Here is a 6,615-nt window from a genome sequence, read left to right on the forward strand (position 1 = left end):
AATGTAGTATTGCATATATGTAATATGTGGTGATCTGGAACTGAACCTGCAGTCTCCAAGGTGTTCCTGTATTGTTGACAGTGCAGTTACGCTGTCTTGGTACAACAAATCTGACATTGGCACTTGTTTTTCAAGACCATTTACACATAACTTTAGGGTGGGTTTTTTTTCACACATTGCTCTTTTGTATAATTTCCATTGTTAACATAGTAGGTCTCTGTCATCTAATTTTAATTATTTGATGACTTAGCTTCATTTTTAAAGATTTGTGGTTTAGAAACTTAAAATGTAAGCCCTTCACAGAGAACTGTGACTTTAGCCTTATTTCCCTTTAGTTTGTTAATGAGATCATTTTCCCAAACCTAAGGCCTTTTTATTTTCTTTAACATCTAGGGGGTTTCATCAGTCAACACTTTTTATCCTGTACTCAATAATTGTTACTGTCATGATCCCATGTTTGCCAAAATGTTTCTAATGCAAGCTAATTAAATTATAATATTAACTTCTTTTTGTACAGATAACTTACATACTACTATGGACCTACCATGGATGGACTAATGCAAAATTGTGCAATTGTTATATTTTTTTAATATTTGAATTATGCCATTCTGACCATTAAGTGGTTTAGAATGTGGTAAAAAGGAATCTACAGCATCACATTTACATGTAGCAGATCATAAAGCATTGCATCCATCCTCAGGTTTTAGCACAAAAGGGAGTTTGTGACAGAAATGATTACAGATAATTAATAGTATTGAATGAGTTCTATTCATATTCTGTGTAGTGAACTTTGTATAAAGAGCTTTCAGGATCACAGGCTAAAAACTGGTCTTTATATATTGAAGTGGAGATCTGAGATTCTGATACACATAAAGATATCTATCTGATAACTATACAGATACATAGTTACATATATACATATATATACTGTTAATGTTAAAGCTTCCAGGTATGTACACACTGTTCATACTGTATGAACTTAGGTACATGTAGCAATGAATGTATTACTACAAGGAATACCATGTGAGAGGTAGTAGGTGGACTACCAAAATCTTGTGTTTTGGGTTTTTGTCTTTTTTTCAGATGCATATCCCATTAGTAATAGTATTTTCTGAATGAGGATAATACCTTGTTTCTCAATTAATAAAAACTACAAAGATAACTTTAAACTAGAATTTAGTACCATCCACAAAATAAACTAGAATTTAGTACCATCCACAAAATTTCATGGCCTCCCTGGTGGCTCAGATGGTAAAGCATCTGCCTGCAATGTGGAAGACCTGGGTTCATTCCCTGGGTTGGGAAGATCCCCTAGAGAAGGAAATGGCAACCCACACCAGTATTCTTGCCTGGAAAATTCATGGACAGAGGAGCCTGGTAGGCTACAGTCCATGGGGTAGCAGAGAGTTGGACATGACTGAGCCACTTTACTTCACAAAATTTCATAGTATCTTTAGAAATAAATCTGAATACAGCTGAGTGTACAAGCACACACACAAACCTGAATGGCATTAGTACAAAATGCATTTCCAAATACCTCCCCCCTTTGTAATGTATGTTTACCTTTTCACTGTTCATTGCTTTCTGTTAATAGGCAATTCATTCAATTAATAGGTTTTTGTGCCTTTTCACAAATACGATACTTCTCGTATGCACTGTAGCATGACTTACCTCAAGACTTTGTGCCTAATTTGAGTATACATTTTAGAAAAGGAAGGTCACAGCTATGTAAGGCTATGAAATATGAAACTAAAATAGCAAGTACAGAGCTGTTAATAGAAATGGCTTTTCTATCAGACTATAGGCAAACTTTTCAGTCATTTTGTATTTACATTTCATTGAGTATTTAGATTTTTTTAAATAAAAATGTCTTTTGTGAAAGTATTGTGAAGGACGTTCTTCAGGCAAAGGTGGTTATTTTATACTTGGTACCCAGAGACATATATTGGTTTTGAAACAAATGTATGTAAAATTAAGTGGTACTTAGGGACTTAAGCACTAGGACTTAATTTTGTTAGCCCTGTCTAGTTGGCTTTGTGCTATAATTCAGAAGACAGTTAATACCTGACCACTTTTTTTGACACTTAATCTTGAGAAAAGGGTATGCAAATGTTTTCAAAGGAGCATATATATACCAGTTTCAATTTTACATGTGCAGTTGTGTCTCTTTTTACCTATGAATCCTTAAAACTGTACTTAATCTTACCTAATTTTTAGACAACTGTGTATTTCAGTGACAAAGATCAGTACTACTTTTACATATTTTAAGAATTTTGTGATGCTGTTACTGTGTTCATTTGGTAGTTATTTATTTTGAGTAATCTGTTTAACTTTACAGCATGTATAGAAATGTATCAAAGAATGTGTAATTGAAAGGTGTATAATACACTAATTGTGTGGATCACCTCATGATTATGCATTATTGCATATATTGTATGTGTGTGTGCATGCATGCATGCAGACTCAATCATGTCCAACTCTTTGCAACCCCACAGACTTAGCCTGCCAGTCTCCTCTGTCCATGGAATTTTCCAGGCAAGAGTACTGATGCTATGCTAAGTCACTTCAGTCGTGTACGACTCTGTGTGACCCCATAGACAGCAGCCCACCAGGCTCCCCCATCCCTGGGATTCTCCAGGCAAAAACACTGGAGTGGGTTGCCATTTCCTTCTCCAATACATGAAAGTGAAAAGTGAAAGTGAAGTCGCTCAGTCATGTCCAACTCTCAGCGACCCCATAGACTGCAGCCTACCAGGCTCCTCTGTCCATGGGATTTTTCAGGCCAGAGTACTGGAGTGGGGTGCCATTGCCTTCTCCGAAGAGTACTGAAGGGGTTGCCATTTCCTTCTCCATAGGATAGGCCCAACCTGGGGATCGAACATGCGTCCCTTGCATCTCCTGCTTTTGTAGGCGGGTTCTTTACCAACTGAGCCACTGGGGAAGCTCATATTGTGTATATTTTAGTTAAGAAATGTGGGAGAAGTAGAATCCATTGCATTCGTAGGAATATTCATCCTTTAATTTTTATTCGTTATTGAATAGATAATGAAAGTTAAGACTATAGTAACTAAATCTTTTGATAATTTTTCAAATTAAAGTGATTGAGAAGCAAGTTAATTTCTGTAGATAATCATAACTAAACCAGCTCTCACTGATTCAACTGTATATCAGCTGATTGACCACATTGTTTGTTCACTCCATGGACCTTTTTTGTCTGATAATACTATTCCTACACCTCTTGCACTGGTTACCCATCATAAGAAAGAAAAGTGAAGTTGCTCGGTCGTGTCCGACTCTGCGACCCCATGAACTGTAGCCTACGAGGTTCCTCCGTCCATGGGATTTTCCAGGTAAGAATACTGGAGTGGGTTGCCGTTTCCTTCTCCAGGAGATCTTCCCGACCCAAGGATTGAACCCAAGTCTCCCGCATTGTAGGCAAATGCTTTACCATCTGAGCCACCAGGGCAGTCTAAAGAGAACACCAGTCATAAAGGAAAAGTAAATATTAGCTTATTTTCTACTTACTCCAAACTTATCTTTCAGCTCTGTGGTGAGTGGGGTAGGGCGGTCATTAATAGCTCCAACTTGTTTATCTTCAATTTAAAACTAGGACTAAAAAGAATTATATCAACTTTGAACTATTAATTACAATTTTTAAATTACTTGATTGGTCTTTTGAACTTTTTCTCCAGAACAGTCTTCTAGTGGGAAGGGTAAATTCTCAACTATCTAATATGTAGCCTTCAAGAACCATTTGATGTATGGAATGGCTTATATACAGGAGACCCCATTCATCCCTTGATAGCCACCTCACTCCTTTTCTTCCCAGGAAGATTTCTGGCAGCAAAGAATTATTTTAAATTATTAATCATTCAACATTGGAGGTAACTAAAAAGATTACTTAATTTGTAGGTTTACTACAGTAGTTTCTGATTGATGATATTTATAAAAAAACTATGAAGGATGAAAGTTGATACCCTTATTTATTTAAAAAAATAGAAGTGACAGAAGTATGAACACAGATGAGTTGTCTTATCAGAAGAAAAGTTAAGTGGACCAATTGGATGTCAGGTTTTTGTCAACAAACAGGCTACTAACAAGTTTATTCCAGCACTTATATTTTTATATTTGATTTAAATGCATACATAAATATGATTCACCATAAGTGCCTGTAGAACCGGGAATAAGCCCTTCTGTGAGAACTAGAACTGTATTTGGGACACTGGAACAATTAATTTGTTGTGCAATGGCTTTCTTGTGGGAGAATTTTGCCAGCATTTTAAATGAACTATTTAAATGAGCTTATTAAGTGAGTTAAGTTAAATTTAAAGATGTAAAATCAGTCAAATTTCAAAGAGATAAATTGATAGAAGCATCTCTATTCCTCTATTCAGATAAAATGGTTTTTCACAGATTTTTACTGAATTATTTAAACAGCTTCATTGAGAAGGCATAATTAATACAATAAATTTATACATGATTAAAGTGTAAAATTTAATGTTTGACAGATGTATATACCTATGAAGGCATAATCACAAGACACAATATGTATGTTCATCTCCACTGAAAGATTCCTCATGCCCTTGTGTAATTTTTCCCTCCCCAAGCAAATACTCATAACTAAGTTAATTTACATTTTTTAAGATTTTATATGAATGGAATCATACAATATGCAATAGTACTCTATTTTTTTCTCTTTGCTTTCATGCAGCATAATTATTTGGAGATTTATCAATGTCTCAGATACTAGTAGTGCATTCTTTTCTGTTAGTGGTATTCTTTTGTATGTATATTAACACTGTCCATTCACCTGTTGATGACATTTGAGGTTGTTCCCAGTTTGGAACTATCATTTTAAAAAGTTACTATGAACTTTCACATATAAGTCTTTGTATGAACATATAATTCATTTCTTTTAGGTAAATGCATGTGGAATGTTTGGTTCATATGTTTAATTTCTTAAGGAATTTCCACAATGTTTTCAAAGTGATTGCATCATTTTACATTCCCATGGCAGTTTGAGTTCTGCTTGTTCCACATCCTTACTAACACTTGATGTGATCAGTTTTAATTTAAATCTCATTCATTTTGGATTAATGTTTTTATGTAGTCCAAAGTATGAATAAAAGTTCTTTTTTTTTTTTTTGCATTTGGTGAACACTGTAATCATTCTAGCACCACTTATTGGAAGGGTTATTATCTCTCTCTTGCTGTCAGTACCATACTTTCTTGATGACTGTAGCTTTATACTAGTAAAGCCTGAAATTAGGTAGAATAAGTTCTCCAACTTTGTTCATCTTTTACAAAGTTATTTGTATTTTCATGTGCATTTTAGAATGAGACTGTTGATTTTTGCCCAAAATGCTACTGGAATTTTGACTGGGCTTGCATTAAATGCATAGACCAGGGAGTTCCCTGATGGCCTAGTGGTTAGGATTCCAGGCTTTCACTGCCATGGCCTATATGCAATCTCTGGTTGGAGAACGGAGGTCCCAGAAGCAGTGCAGCACAGACCAAAAAAACCATACATCATATTTGAAAAGAATATGCATCTCAGTATTGAGTCTTCTGATTCCTGAATCTGGTGGATCTCTCAATTTATTTAGGTCTTTTTGAATTTCAGCAGGTTTGTAGTCTTTAGTATACAAGTTTCAGACATCTTTTGTGGTATTTAGTATTTGTCATACTAAAGTATTTCATATTTCTTAATGCTGTTGTAAATGATACTTTTAAAATTTCAATTTATAATTGCTCATCCCTACCATATAGAAATATAATTTTTGCATTTTGATTGTACTCTGCAGCCTTGCTAAACTCATTCTACTTTTTTTAAAATAGATTTAACAGTCTTCTACATAGATGATCATTTGATAACCATCTGTGAATAAAGATAGTTTTCTTCCTTTTCAATCTGGATACATTTTTTTTTTCTTTTTTCCATTATTTCATGAGTCAGCAAACCTGTTCTTATAAATAAGGTTTTATTCAAACATATTTATATATCCATTATCTCTCCTGCTTTCATGCTACAGTAGCAGGTTGGGTAGTTGCCATAAAGACCAAATGGCCTCACAAAGCCTGACTTACCATCTGTTTCTATTTTTAAAAAATTGAAGAAATGCTTCCTTATTGTCCTGGCTAGGACCTTTAATTAAGGTATTAAATAAAAATGGTAAGAGCAAACCTTCTTGGCTTTTCATAATATTAGATAAAAACATTCAGTCTTTCATCATTAAGTAATGATGTTCAGTCAGTTCAGTTCAGTCGCTCAGTCATGTCCGACTCTTTGCGACCCCATGAACTGCAGCACGCCAGGCCTCCCTGTCCATCACCAACTCCAGGAGTTCACCCAAACTCATGTCCATCAAGTCAGTGATGCCATCCAGCCATCTCATCCTCTGTCATCCCCTTCTCCTGCCCCCAATCCCTCCCAGCATCAGGGTCTTTTCCAATGAGTCAACTGCATGAGGTGGCCAAAGTCCTGGAGTTTCAGCTTCAGCATCAGTCCTTCCAATGAACACCCAGGACTGACCACGAGGATAGACTGGTTGGATCTCCTTGCAGTCCAAGGGACTCTCAAGGGTATTCTCCAACACCACAGTTCAAAAGCATCAA

The sequence above is a fragment of the Bos grunniens genome, chromosome 2 (assembly GCF_055505025.1).
Source record: "Bos grunniens cultivar Pamir isolate PY7600 chromosome 2, Bosgru_T2T1.0, whole genome shotgun sequence".
Taxonomy (NCBI): Eukaryota; Metazoa; Chordata; class Mammalia; order Artiodactyla; family Bovidae; genus Bos; species Bos grunniens.